Raw genomic sequence first — 16,048 nt, forward strand, 5'->3', positions numbered from 1 at the left:
CATGGCAAAATAAAATGATGGAAGACCTGAGAAAAGATGTAGCTGTTTAAATATAGTGTACTTCCTGATCCTTGAATAGATACAATTTATGTTGAATAGCTATAGTTTCTGTGCATACATGTAATTTCTAAACAATCCACAGTGACTGCATCCTTGTTTATCAGATAATGAGGGACTTTATGAGGAACACATCAGAGAACAAATATCTGTTTTTAAAGGAAAGGACAACATTGGTTCAAGAAAAATGTTTAGAAATTAATAGTGGATACATTTGGACAGAAATTTACAGGTTCCTAATTGTGAGGATAGTCTGTAAGGTGTCTTCAGTAGAATTGAGTGGGGGCAAAAAATTGAACTGCTTTTAAGCTGGAGCTCAAGACATTTATCAAAGTGATTCTGTAAAATGTTGCTTTTAACACCAAAGTACAGGACTCAATAATTCAGAAAACCCCTTTAATTTTTCACTTCATATTTGTCTTTTAGGTATCTTACCATATAAAAAGTAATAATAAAACCAGTCACTGTTATGGAAGGAATTCAGGATCCTTCTGTCTTAAGTTGTGTAAAAAAAAAAAAATGATTTGGGGTCTGTTGGAGAACAGTAACTTCTAAACAAATCTGTCAAATCTTAATTTAAGTCTCTGTTTAGTCTGAAGCAGTGAAATTGTTCTGAATAGAAAATACATGATAAAATATGTCTAACAGGTCTTGTCAGAAAGCTTTTTCATTCTATTTAGCGCTTTCCAATAGCAGACAATCACTACTTCATTTAATAAAAAGTAATAAAACTGCTGAAGCCAGAACTTATTGCTGGATCATTTAAAACAGAAAAAGTTTGTAACCTCTCTTTACAGTGTACTTCTCACTGTCTGTATCTAGAAGTCAGTGGTTAAATAAAGTCTCTCTGGGAGGATTTCCATTCTGAGTCGTAAGTACAGGATTGACAACCTTTATAGAAATTTAAATGCAATCCTATTAAACAATACACTTCTATAAACGCTGAAGGATAGATTTCTTTCACTGGGTGCGGGGGCACTAAGCTGCAGTATCTCAGAGAACAGCTTGTAGAGAATTTATGTAGCAATGCAAAAGCAGTAATGCGTGGAACTGTGGGGCTGAAACACCTCTGGCACCCCATCAGGAAGATGGTCTATCTAATGGTACAGGACCCACCAGCCAGCAGCAATTAGCTAAATGGTGTTTGCCCACAGGAATAAAGCAACAACCACATAAATAAAAAATTGTTAGGTTTTCTTTCAATATTCCATTAGAGCTGGATATTGTTCTTGCAAGCACCATTTGAAACAAGTATATCAATAAAATTCAAATAACTATCACAATACTTCCTGGCGTATATTTTAAGCATACAAAATTTAGAAATAATAATTTCCTCTAAATTTACTCTGTGGATTCATCAACATTTGCTCTATCTCCTGTAACTATGATTTTGGCTTCATTTTGAGTTCACTCTCTTGCAACTGCAGAATTTGGCCACAGGTTTATAACCTCTTATAACCTCTGGCTAACTGATAAGTGAAAAATATAGATGTGCTAAAAATTATTAAAAATTGCAAATACCACTCTTGTCAGAGAAAAATAAGATATGCATAGGGGAAATTAGTTCTTCCAATATTAAAAAGAATAGTTTGGCGAATGTAAAGGCCAGTCAACCCACTTGGGATGCTGAGCATACACACCGAGGAGAAAACTAGAGAAGTCACAGATGATGTACTGATGCAAAGGAAGAATACTGAAAAAAGGAGATGTGAAGATGTTGGACAGCTTTCTGGAACATCAGAGAAGACAATACCAGCAGGCTGAGAGTGTGTGATTTTCCTGTTCTGACTGAACCCCAGCACTCACAAGTCCCAGCGCACGATCACACCTTCTGTGAAGCTGCCCCTAGGTGCTGGACTGGGCTCGTGGTGAAGTCTTCGGGCACAGACCCTCCTTGGTGGTGGGCAATTCTCAGAGCAGTTCTCAAAGCCTATAGAGATACATGAGCATAAAACCCACCTCTCCCAACATAATCCTTTCTGTTGGTCATGCACACGATGCTGCATAAGTCATTTCTTGTTTTCACCCTTCTGCTATCACAACCTCTAGATCATTTAAGATATGGCACTGGTATTAGCTTCCTGGGGAAGGGCATCTCAAAGTGACTGCAAGCTATACGTGTAGATACAAACCCTGTACAGCTTGGCACTGTGCTTATCAGAAGAGAGAAGTGCCAAAAAGAGAAATGGAGTGAGTCCCTTCCACTGTTAAAGAGTGCTACTATCAACACCTTCTGTCTTGTAGCAATAATTTTGTTTACCATCTCCACTTCTATGTGTTATTTCTTCTTTGTTCATTTAAAGCAAACAGTTGCTTAGTGTTAGTGGTCAGCTGGTCTAACATTCCCTTCTCTCTCAAAAGCACAGTTACTAATAAAAGTTCAATTTTGTGCTTTGCTGTACTTGTTTTTCTCTTGATGAAACTGAATAGCTAAAGTTATGCCAAAAGTTTTAACAAGTGAACAAATAAAACCCAGTAAACAATCTACACAAGCGTGTTGTGTTTCAACACATGTTTCTGAGCCAGCAAGAAAAGGTTTAAAGTGTTTGGAAGGAAAATCATCCATTAACCAATGCAGTCCATAAAGTTAATCAGCTGTGATATACTCTCTAAAGATTAGTAGTACTTTTGCACCAGTGGGTAACACCTCTGCCCCCAGCAAAACAGGCACTTTACAAGTCTGTGATGCATCAGTACTTCGTGTCTCAGCCCACAATCTGGAAAGCAGCACGCTCAACTAGAGTTGGTTTCATTAAAACTGCCATGCATTGCAGAGATGGGAGCATTTATGAGTGTGTATATATTTATGTGTGTGTGTGTATATATGTATTAGTACATATACCATCACTGATTTTTCTTGTCCTGCACTGCTATTCCAACAGGGATGCATCCTGGCCACTTGAGTAAAGGAAAACTCTCACCAGAGAAGAACCATTTGCCTTCAACAATCTTGAAGAACATTGTCTTTGGCTTTACAAATGCCTATTATATTGGAACTTTTGCACCAGCTAAGGCTATAACTGAGCTTTTAATGTGGCTGTACTGTCTGGATGAGGTTTTATATCCCAGAGCCTGAGGACAGGCAGGACTTGCAAGAAGGTAGAGATTTTTCTTAGAAAGTTTTGAATAGTTCTGCTTCCTCACATGTATTTTTGAAGTCGCTGCTGGTCATCCAAGATATTTTGGATACAAAATCATATGAAAAATCTCCTGCTCTCAAAGTGCTGATGTGTTTGCAGGTTTTGTAGGCAGCTGGCATGTAAATGTAAACCTCCTCCTATGGAAAACATTTACACTGAACCAAAGAGATCTGTAGTGGGTGCAAGCTGAGCTCAATAGAAGTATGAGAGTTTAAATGCACTGTGAACCTGACTGGTTCTCCAGTGTGTAGTCTTATCTGCAGTGAGGTAAGTGAGATTTTTACTAATGAAAAGTGTGGGAACAATCCTGGACCCCCAAACCTCAGCTCAGTGCTCAACCCTTGTGTATTCTCTTTTCAACCACTGTCTAAGACTTAAAATCCTAAACTATTCTATTAAAATCCTTTTTGATATTTTAGTGAAAAGACTTCTGCCCATCTTGAGCTGAATGGAAGGCAGTAAATAGGCCTGATAACAAATACTAAGATTTTTTTAATACAGCATGATTGAATTAAGAAATTCCAAAATGGTTGTGTTTTGTGTTATTAGCTGAATGTTAATAAATCTTTTTTGACTGATAAATCTTGATGCGATAAATCTGGATAAACCTTTTGATGTCTTCCACTTCATAACAATGTTTATTTCCAGTGTTTCTAATGATCCCTCACTGTGCCCCGTCACAAATGCTGAAGAAGAGAACCTGTATTTAGGTGTTGCCCATTCTAATACAGGCAGATCAAGGAAGTGCAGAGAACATGACAATTAACATGGCAATCAGTATGACAAATGGTGGTGGCCAAGCTTTCTGCAATTATAAAACCAGCTCTGGGTTCTTTCAGTCTCACTCCAAATTTTGTTCAAACTGATGAGGCAAAGTTTAAAGTTTAGAGGATTTTCCACTGAAATTACATGCCTGTCTTTTGTTGGCCACAATGGGCTACAAATGGCAGGAGAAGAGATTTGAGTGAAGGTTCCAGCTGCATTACACTTGCTGTCAGGCCCGGGGTGCTGCAGGAACAGCTTCTACTCTCAGTGACATTTTCAACCCACAAAATACAGCAGGAGATGAAAAGGTGGGTGGGGTGGCTAGAATTTAAATGAGCCAGACTGCTTCTAAGATCAAAAGAGATTCAGTCCAAGAATTGGCCAAAGGGTCAAACAGATTCTTGCCTTGCCTAAGGCAGTATTTCCATAACGATTTTGGTTTGTGCAAATGCTTAGTACAAATGGGGATCCAGGGAGCCTAGACAAACTCCTGAATTTGCCAAGGGCTTTGTGTTGGGCTAGGGATTGTCCTCTTCCTTTAAACACTGGACATTTAACTTCTAGACAGTGTATCTTACCCAAATTATGTCTATACTGTATTTCTGTAACTTTCTGATTTTCTAATAAATGTTCTCAGTTCACTGTATGAGGTTCTGATGTCTTTCCTCATTGGGTGAATAACTGAGCTGGTTTGCTATATGCACTTTTAATCTCTCTTGCTTAATCTCTACAAATTCACAGGTAGCTATTTACGGCCTAGCTAAGTAAGATTTTGGGGAAGCATTTTCTTATGATTTGCCTTTATGACTATATATATATATATGTATATCTCTTTATATTCTTTTGCTTCTTCATGATTAAGTGCTGCCATTATTTTACAACATGTATCCATGTAGAGTCCTGGAATATCCCTTAAGAGAAGAGAAGATCACGGGAAGGAGATCTCAGGATATATCCCATCTGGAATCCCTGTAGGTATTTCCTGAGTCAGCTGTTCCAAAATGGAGACCTTCATCTCCTTGAGGGTAAGGTGCAGCATAAAGCCCAGATGAATAATCCCCTAGCAGTTTAACCTTCAAGAACTGGAAACTCTGAGAGCCATTTTCAGAAACACATGGTTGCCAGGCGTGTCCAGCCAGGGAGGTGAAGGTGGAAGTACTTGGATGTGTCTGTTTTCTTGCATGACCCTGGGGCAGCAGAAGGCTCTGGACCGCTGCCATGTGTCATTCCAGGAGGATTGGCATGACCCACCTCTTCATCTCACCAGAGAGGATCTCCACACCTTGCAGGTGTAGGGGAACTGTTGGGTAGCAAAACCGACCAGCCTTCCCATTTTCTCCCCATGCTTTTGCAAGCAGCTTGTCTTGCAACAGGGTCAAGGGAAGGATCTGTACCCAGGCGCTGTGAAGTTCAGCCTTCTATTCAGCAATGGGGAAATGGCCTCTGAGCTTTGCTCACAAGGGGTAATGTCAGTGCAGGACCATATTCTTTGCACGAGTATCTGATTTTGGAAGGAGGATACTCTTGTGCTAGGTTTTGCTTTACAGCCCAGCTCATATTCTGGCACTTTGATTTTTGAAAATATCTGCAATTAACAAGAAATATTTTAGGGTTAACTTGTATTTCAGTGATTAAAAAGAACAGTTATTGTTACTTCGCATATTAACTTTTGTGAACGCCACTTTATACATATATTTACCACAGGCAGAAAGAACTAAAAACACTTCTGAATGTAAAGCTACCAGTGCTAAAATATACAGTTTCTCTCATAGGTTCACCACAAAGGATCACACCAACCTCTTGACGCAGTGTGTACAGCCCTATATTAAGCTATTTTAATGGCACTTAATTCAGTTTTGATATTTAGAGTTCTTGAAATCCATATTTAAGAAAGTCCGTAATAAGTCATTTGGAGTGCTAAATTAAATATCATCCACAGGGCTCAAAAATCTTGATAATTTCATTTATGTGAGGCACAAGGGGTGGGATTCATTTGATTGTGTGCAGATCGCTGCAGGAGCTATCTAAGTCTATGCTAATCACATAATTTTCCCTTTATAACCAAAGAAGACAAATAAGCACTTCAAGGGTATGAGTCAGCTGATCTATTTCAGATATCTGGTATACAATGAGATGAACTGCACCTTAAAAACAACTGTTACTCCCTTCAAAAGGAGCTTTGGTGACCAGTTCAGGTATAGACATTTGTACTGGTGATATCTAAAGAGAGGTGAATCCTACTGAGATGACTGACAGTAATTATGAGCATGCCTTTAAATAAATGCGCTCAAGTACTACACATTTTACTCTTAGCCCTACAGCTCTTTGCATATTAAACAAGCCAGTAATACTCTATCATCAACAATATTCTCAGTCTTCTCTTTTCTGTCTCCACTGTAAGTTGCTGACAAGTCTGACTAGTCCTTTAAAAGTAGAGGAAATCAAGATATTTAAGAAAAAAAAGACTGAGAAAAATGAGTCTGCATCTTGATAATTCTCAGAGTGAAGGCACAGGTCCCAGTTTTTAGCCAAACTGAAATCCTTTATATGTGGATTTGAACAATTTTGACTCATTTCTGGGAATAACACATCGCCACTGAAAATATAGCCATTATTTGCTTGATAAATATTTTTTAGCTTGGTCCTTTTTTTCTTTTCTTTTTTTTTTTTTTTTTAATTTTCTGGCGCTGACCTCAAAACAGCTTTTCAAAAATCATTCATAGACATTAGCCGATATCTCAGAAATCTGTGTAGCATGGTAAGTTATCAAAATATTGTGGACTTTTTGCACAATAGAGCACAGATTTGCTCTAAAATATTCTGTAACGATTATTTTTTAGACTCAAAAGGCTACTCTGTAGAATTCTGAGAACCAAGGCGGGGGGGGCGGGGAGGCGGGGTGGGTAGAATGACAGAAAAGTAAAAAACAACTAAATTTGCTACAGAAGAAAACACTTTCATTTTTACCCACAAGATGGTGCCACTTCCTTAACTTAAAGTAAAATTTTCCTTTGAAAATGGTATAAAAATTACACTTACTTAGTTAATACCCATGAAAAGTGTGATGGAGCTCAGAACTCCTACTAGTACCTTTAAAATAATGTTTAAATGGTATTTAAATGACATATGGTCCTTGTGCTGGCCCTGTGCACAAGAGTCAGATACATCCTGCATGAATTCAGGGACATATTGCTAATCTGCGTGACAGAAATAGCCTTTTACTGCATATTGTCACTGCTAGCTCTTCAGAGTCACAGCACTTGGTCTGAGTGGGTTTCTGTTCTTTCTGTGCACCATAAAAACAATTAATTAGCAAATTTCAAAGCGTTATATCTAAGGAAATGAACTGAAGATGGGTGATCTGCAGAGATGTAACTGCAGTTTAAAAGGAGTGGGGTTGCCAGTGTGTGGATGAGAACACATCTGAGAACCTTCTTGCCGGAAATGATTAATTGGGTGGAAAGCTACCAGCCATCAGCTTTCCTTTAGGTTGCTGCTGGGTTTACAAAATTGACATTTGGAAAAAGAAGACAAAACACATCTAACTTTTAAACTAAATTCATAGGAAGAGTAAAAAAGTAGAACATACACAATATTGTTTTTATAGTCACATGAGAAGAAGACCTTTTGGGATGGTAACTGCTGTTTATTATTATTTGCACCTCATTACAGGTGAAAACTTGAAAGAGTAAGAAACAAATGTATGGTTTTGTATAACACTTCACTGGTAAAATTATCCTGAAGTCAAATACTGAAAGAGTAGGAGATGGCAAAAGAGTCAGACCGTTGGTCGTTCTCCCTTGGTTGCTGTCTGTCCCCATTCTTAGCTCCTCTTTCCTCATCCCCTTAGGGTACCTCTGGATGCCCTGGCCTTTGCCCCGACCTTCTCCTATCCATAAAGCAGCACCTCCTACGTGTTTCCCTGGTTGCTTCCCCTCTCTGCTTCCCCTCACACTCACTTAGTAGCTGCTTCCTCTGTGGGGCACCCAAAAAAGTACAGGGAAGCAAAACAGTGTAGAGGATCTCCCTGCTTTTATTTGGGGTTCAAGTACCCCAAAAATAGGTCTAGTGATGCAAAAACGTTGGGAAAACTTAACCATGTGCATCAATTGTCAGTCCAACACATGAGGAAACCATGTTTTAATTTACTAAGAATAGAGGCACAATTTTGTGTTCTATCATGGAAATCCTAATCTGTATTTAAGGTGGAAAATCAGCCTTTTATTCAAATGAATTGTGTGCCTCATTCCTACTGAAAGTCAAAACCTATAGGGTCCTACATCTCTCAGGCAGTCTTGTGAGTTTTATTTGGGCATCTAATCCAAAACTCTTTCTATTCACATGGTTAGGAACAGCAGGGTGAATGTCTGAAATGGTTTCAAGTGTTTTTATTGCCCAACGAACTCTTCTGAAATACAAAAACCCTAATACAAGTAGCTGTTTGACAAAGCATGAATTCGCCTCCCAATCATGAAGCAAGTCATTGTCTGAAGGTTATTCCTCACTCACATCCAGCTTCTGCCTGGCCCAGGTGATAGAGTATCATCCCATGGTAATCCCTAATTCTGGAGGGAACAGGTTATTCACCACCTGAAGCACATTATCATCCCAAGGGGTGTCAAATTTACTTCCAATTGCATAAGTATGTGATTTTGCATGACTCAGGGTAGTATGATGGCTCCATTCCTAGTTTGTTTAGGCAACCTGCAAGCCTAAGAATGTGTCCCAGCCTAAGTCACGCAGGGTGTTTCTCCAATGCCTAAGTAATCTGGTTCCTTATGGGAGTTCCCCATGTGCATATGCAGCCTGTACTTGAAAAATGAAAATTAGTTTAAGGATAAGACACAACTTCTTATGGAAAATGAATGTACTACTTCCTTGATTTGCACAAAAATCTGGATTTGAGGTTATGTTACAAGGCTCTTGGTTTTTACTAGTTATGTAAGAATTAAAATTACATTTAATTTTTATTCAGCATTAAAATGCCAAAAAAGGAAGATGAATAGAAAGAAGGGAGAAAGAAAACAGAAAAACCTTAAAAATTAAGGTTAAGATTTTCAAAGAACTGTATATAATTTGAGTTAAATTTTATTAGAAGCCTCAGTGCACCATATTTCTAAATAGTTCCACTTTATAATATCATGGTTTTTATATTATACTATATTTTTAGAGGAAAAAAACTCTCTCATTTGGTAGTCTTTAAAATAATAATTAATGCCTCTTCTGTGAAAAAAAGAAAGGTTTATTTCAGACACTTGCTTTTGTGTTTCACAGTTAAAATTGAATCATATTTCCTTGTAAAGCAAAACAAAGCCCTCTGGTAAGAACGGGAAGGAGGAAGGAATAGCAAAAACAGGAAAATATAGCTTCTGTATCTGGGTAGCTTTTGGAGCACATGATCCAAACTGTGCTCTTTGGGCCAGGAAAAACATTTGCCTTTTTACCCTTATTTTCCTCTCTACAATTCATGGAAAACTTATTTTTTTAGAATTAGGTGTGATTGTTTGGGACTGGTTTTTATCTTGCTGTGCTAAGCTAAATTTAGCAGGGTTAAGGTGATCTGCCTGATTAAGATGGGTTCTCATTCAGATGGAAAGCAGAACGGATTGAGACAAAGTAATGCAAAGAAGGAAAAGAAGCTGGAAAGGAATGCAGTAGAAGGATGGTTATTAGAAAGGGCTTGTGTCAGAGGCATGAGATGGCTCTCTCCCCACGACTGATTGCTGCTGCCTTTTTGATGCCAGGGCTGCTGAACATCACCACCCCTGCAGACACAGCTGCCCCAGAGTGCTGTGAACATCGCCCGTTTGCTCTCTGTTTTAGTGTGGTGTAACAAAGGTGTGCAATGCCAGTGGAGTCTGGGTGCCAGTTCATGGTTCTCTCACCCCTTCTCATCTTCAGCACTTTTTAGAGTCTTTCCTCTTTCACTTCTCCCACAAAAAGGGCTTTTAAATGGCCAAGTGGCATGACCAAAGCAAACACTTCTGCAAATATCTATATTTATCATATTTCTGCTAGCTGACAAACAACTTTTTGACAACATTTCATGAGCCTGAGTGTTCAACAAAGAAAAAGACTAAATAATTTCAGAAAAACAAATCTCTTGGTTTTATTGGTAGCTTACTGTTACCCTCCCCACTTATCCAAGTTCTAGTTTACAGCACAGACTTTAGAAAATGAGTCTAACGTGTGAAGTGCATTTTGTGAGCAGTGGGTTTCTGACTGCAATTTCTGTATATACATATGTATATAAATAAGCAAAGACTTATTTTCCACAAAAAGTTTTTTTCTGAAGTGCTGTCTAATTACTTTTTATTAGCATCCAAAGGCACTTATTGTGGAAGTGAAAAATCTTCTTCTTCAATATGGAGGAATAACCTGATCTCATGAGTTTTCTATGATCCTGCTTGTTTTCATACTATGTTAGAAAATGTACAAAAATTATGGAGATACAGTTTAGCCACAGGTCCCAGCTTCTGCTTTCTGGCTATACAATAGAAACAGAAGAAAGTTGCCTTGCAGAAGTATGTGGGAAGTCATGGCTGTTCTTTAGCTTCCTCTTTAGTCAACACAAACTGACATTTTTTTCTCCTTATTCATATATCTCCTGCTGTTGCTTGAAAGTACCGTCAGCGGTACTGGCCTGTGAGTCAGGCACCTCTCTGCATGAAGCTGAACAATAAATTCCATTTCTTCCTCCTTGCAGTTTAAATATAACTTCATTCCTCTGTTCAACCAGGAACAAGGTCTGTTACTTATTCTCTTCCTGTGTGATGAGATTACCAACTCCCTTTTGTGTGACAACAAAAATTCACCTGTGTTCAGAAAAAAAGAGAATGCACATTTTTCTTCTAAAGGAGTGCCAAAATAATGGCAATATCGCAGAAAAATAATAGGAAAAGGTCTCTGAGTGAAGTATGTCTTCAGACAACAGCATCTCAGACCTGGTGAGTCTTATCTTTGGGGAAATGGGTTCAGCAAGTCAGCCTGACTTTTCTCTGATAGATGTGCCAAGAGTTGGGGAGCTACAGACGTGATTTTGTAAGAGTTGTTAATAAAGCATTTATCTCTCCAAAACCATGTTCTGAGTGTGATAAACTTATAAATGTTTTCAGGCTTTGAGCCTTAAACACATTTTCTATCTTTGTGTTGCGTCTTTGTATTGTAAACATAATCATTGCTAGAATAAGATCTCAGCTATCTAAGTGCAAAGGCCTAGTATGCTGGGTGTACTCTCAGGGCCTCCTTGCAAGAGTACCTAAAACCCAAGATTGACCAAGCCACTGGATATATCCAGATAATGTTACTAAAATGCACACTTTTTGCATTTACCCACAGAATTCAATATTTATGAAAATGCAGAGACGTTGCAGTAAGAGATTCTGTCTTAAATGGAATTTTAGGTTCTTTAGAAAACATAAGGAAAGTGAAGGGAGGTTATCTCTAATTCCTTATGTTTTGTGTTAGGCTATGAAGGAATATTAGATGTTCCTTGGCCAGAACCTCTAACCTTATTGCAAAATTTCCTTGTAACACTGTTGAATCCCTGATCTTTCTCCTCATGAAACCAGATCGCTAGCCCAGACTTTGCATTGGTGTTGGCTGATTTGTAATTGCCTTGGTATTTACAGGTCTGGCCTTTATTTCACCCTAAACCTGTGCGCGCCCACTGTCCTTTTCTGTGTGGCAGGTTGTACATATGTTATTCAGAGACACTCCTACTTGAAAGAGTTTTTATGTGTGTGTATATATATATATATATATATGGTTTGGCATCTGTGGGTTGTGTTGGCAACTCAGCAGCAGGCAGTCTAATGCCTCCCAGCAAAATAAGTGTGGTAGGTTGGATTTGGTCCTGCAGCTTGAGGGAGGTGGATGTGACATTGGGTTAGGGGCTGAGTGCCAGCAACAGGGACCAAGCACTTTTCTGGCAGAGGTGACCTGAGCATCCTTAACTTCAGCCAAGCTTCACCTAAAGCCTGTCACAATGAGAAGCTGTTCCCCAAAAAGGTGTCGGTGATAAGCATTGACAAAAAGGCAGCTAACAGTCGGTACCAGCATCTCAAACCTATCCCTGACCAAACAGAGTTGGGAGTGGCAGCTTACTCTGTCTCACGGTTAGCTAGATATTTTTAGGGTGTGTTTTAGTTTTAGTTTATCTAGCCATAAAGCCAAATGCCCAGTATTTATGATTAAATGTATTCAGAAATGCAAGAGGGATCTAATCCTTTAACCCTCTAACCCTTGAAGGCATAGATTTATAAAATTACATAAGGGCTTAAAGTGCAGATAACTATCTAATAATATTTTCAAAAGCAGCAAACATGGTTCAGTGCTATCAGTCTTATGCCCAAAGATAGCTAGGTGCCTGACTGCACTGAAATCACCAAAAACCAGGAATTAAATATTTGAATAATTTTACAGATATGAGTCCTTAGTCCTATGAAGCCCAATCCGTTCAACTGCTTTTAACAATGTCAGTAGGTGCCTGTTTGCATCTTTAGGCAATGATGTGACTTGGAAATCTGACCACAGGGGCATGAGCCCTCTTACTTCACATTAACTTTAAATAAAATAGACCCTTAGGAGTGGAATTCTGTTCCAGGTACATGTATGGGCTTGAAATGAAGCTCATAGCCCACAGCTCTAATCAACTTGACATTTATTTTAAAAATTGGTATTAAAACCAGTCTAATACCGGATTATTCCCACACCCCTTCTCAGTGTTTTTTTCCTAGCTATGGTGCATAAGGAGTTATTCTATAGGCAGTGTTGAATTTAATTTTTTCTAAAACTCTTAAAAGAAATTTTGTTATTAAGTGAATATTCTTCATAGAATTGCTGCATTAGTCCAATTGTTTACTAAGATGTGAGGTTTTTAGAAGCATTTATTGTTCAGAATGAATTTGTGACAGGGTGAACCTGGATTTTAATATATATCAGGACTTCATATTTTTCTTATAGTCTTTAAACATGAATATTAATAACTACTTGGTAATTAATTAGGAAACATACATTCTTAATATTTTGTCCGTTATCTGAAAAAAGCCCAATCAACGAATTCTGTATTTGAGAACAGGCTATATTTTATTCAAGTGGCAATCCATATTCCTATTGTGATTTCCGGAGGCATTTCTCTCTTGATACATAGGAAGCTGAATTATATTTATCAGGAATGAAACTTTGAAATAAAAACATCATTATTTTCAGACAGGTAATAAGAGACTGAGAACAGCTGAGCTTCCTCTCCAGCTCTAAACAAATATTACTCTACAGAAAGTGCAGCTTTCTTCCTCAAATTCCTCCATTAAAGATCTTGGTTTCCTTTGTAATTCAAATAAAACCAAAGCATAAATGTCTCTCTGAATTATTCCTCCAACAATCTCTCCCTACAGTTCCCTCTCTCTTGCTGCAGCCTGTCATTCCTTCTGTCCCACAGGACATTTTCTGCATGGCTGGGGATGAGGTCTGGCTGCCGAGAAGCAGCAGAACTTGAGTAGGATCCTGATGTAGATGCCCACCACCTTAATTCAGGGAGGCACAAAAAGGCTGCTCTGGGCTTTCAGATTTAGCAGAAGCTTTGTACAGCACAGGGGGAGGTTGGCAGGAGCTAGAGTGCAAGTCCTGGTGTCATTCGTCTCCTCTCTGTTAGAATTATATATATACATGCACAGGCATCCCTTTTGACAAAGGGCAGGAACCAGTAACTCCTGACTCATGGCAACTGTTGCACCTCCCTTGTGATATCCATTTCTCAAATATCAAATGTAACTGCAATATCAAGTCAAAATAACAACAGCAATGAAACACCCTGAGATCTTAGTGCCCACGCAAGTGCAGGTGGAAAGAAAGGTGAAAACCCAAAACCTTTGGTGGGTTGGAGTATTACACTGACTTTTATTAAGTATTAGTATTGACATCAAGTAGTATTGTAAAACAGAAACTACTTGTTCTCAAAGCTGCTTCTTCTATTCCGGGTTGTTTGGGGTTGTTTTATTATCCTGAATACATGTTTTTTGCTCTTGCTGGCTTTTTTTCCCTAGTGGTTGGAGGGATTTCTCTTGCTCCGGCAGCTCAGAGAGCTGTCTGATGACTTATGATGCCTTGAAGAAGCAAGTTCTTTGTCTCCTGTTTATCCTGCAGCATTCACTTTTCTGTGGGGTTCTGAGTAAAACCCTGGAATGTGTAGTATCTTGGTAGGTGTCAGCCATTTATTTAAAATTTGTTGTGCTTTCCCACTTTAGTCAAAGAAATGTGATACTTTCTACTGGTTTATCTGAGTTGTTTTTTCCACCCCACCACTCTATTTTAAGTGTGTTCAGGTCTATTTTTTGACTATACCAAAGATTTTACCTACATATGCATGTAAACCAAATACATGTGCACTGCATGTATATATTTTACTCTTACATACTGATATTTTTAATAACATTTAATTGGAAAGTTATTCTTCACATGATGTATTTGAACAGATAGAACAAAGAGAATAATGGAAATCAATTCCTCATCATTTGTGCCTCAGTTTGCTTCATATTGTTCCTCCTGGGTGCAGGATAAGAAAAAGAAAAACGTTTTAGTGGAATGAGATGAGACCCAGAACAAGAATGAAAGGAAAGGCGGGGTTTCACTGCAGGGCTGGCAAAGCTGAGCTGTTTAGAGCTGAGGCTCCAAGGGGATGCTAACCCTTACAAATAGGGTAAGGGTGTAGTAAGGGAGAGGTGCGCAACACCTGGGCTAGCAGCCACCATCCAAGGGAAAGATGCACCTAGAAACACATTGAGAAAGAGGCATTTCACACGTGTCAGGTTGGTGTCCTCTCCTGAGCCTACAGGCTGAAGTAATTGGGCTGAAGAGACCTTTCTAATGGCTTAAAAAGGAAGACGGATATAAGGCCAAATACAAAAAGTTGTCTGTTTAATTTTACCCTCCAAATACAAAAAGTTGTCTGTTTAATTTTACCCTGTGCCCTATGTTCTATTTTAGGCGAACAAGTTACTCTTTGTTTTGAATAAGCTGTTGCTGAGTCCTGGCACGTGCTCAGGAAAAGACGTTCTGGCCAGGTGAGCCTGCTTGCTGTGCTCTGGGATGGGAAGCTGCCGGACTGTGGATGGGTGCTCAGGGGCACCTCAGAAACGTGACAGGGGTACACTGTCTGACCTGTGGCATGGTTGGGACAGCTGTTAAATGCACACTCTAGCATATCTACTGAAAGTGTTGGACAACAGTCAGTAACGAGAAGTTATTTCAGCCTTTCCCATTGTAGAAGGGATGCTAAAGACCTCGCAGAGTGTGTAGATGTGGGAACAAGTCTGTCTGTCTCTGTAATTGCATGTCCTTCCCCGACAGCAAACATCAGCCAGACACTCGGGAGGGGCTCAGGTCTCAGAGACCATCTCATCTCTGTCCATTGGTGGAAACCATCTGCTGAATAAAAGGCAAGAAAAAAAAGGGAGTCAGGCTGCAAGCCAGAGAACCAATGCAGGAGAGATCTTTTGTACATGCCTCAGCCTTGGGAAAGCTTAGTTTGGAGCCCTGTCAAGGATGAGACACAAGCCCATAGGAAACTTGCCTTTATTATTTTCAGGGCTCAGGGAGATACTTGTTTCCTATTTAATTCAAATAACTGTGCAGGTTTGGAGGCAAATGTGGCAACAACAACAACAAAAACGTCTGTAGTTGTTCCAGTAATTCTCTGTACTTGTTTCCTGTATTTATTTCAAATTTAATACTTAACTGGCAACAGTCATTCTTGACAAGATGAGGAAACCTGGGGTTTCCTTCTTTTACACTTCACAGTTTCCATCTGGGCATGTGGACATTTCTGACCTCCTTGTCTGCACTGTTATGATACACAAATGACCTTGACCATCATACCTCTATATGTAGGGACTCCTTTTATCCATCCCTATATATCTGATGGGGTTTTGACTGGTCATTGAGGTAAGATGTAGCTGTTTAAGCTGTTGTCATGCTGAATCATTTTAACAGCCTCTTTGAGGAGCACAGGAGGGTGCTGTGATATTGCTAGCCCCTTCTACCCTGCTTTGGTCACTCACACCATCCCACGGCATTCAGCTGCTGGAATC

This window comes from Strix aluco, chromosome 5, assembly GCF_031877795.1.
Source record: "Strix aluco isolate bStrAlu1 chromosome 5, bStrAlu1.hap1, whole genome shotgun sequence".
In the NCBI taxonomy this organism is placed as follows: domain Eukaryota; kingdom Metazoa; phylum Chordata; class Aves; order Strigiformes; family Strigidae; genus Strix; species Strix aluco.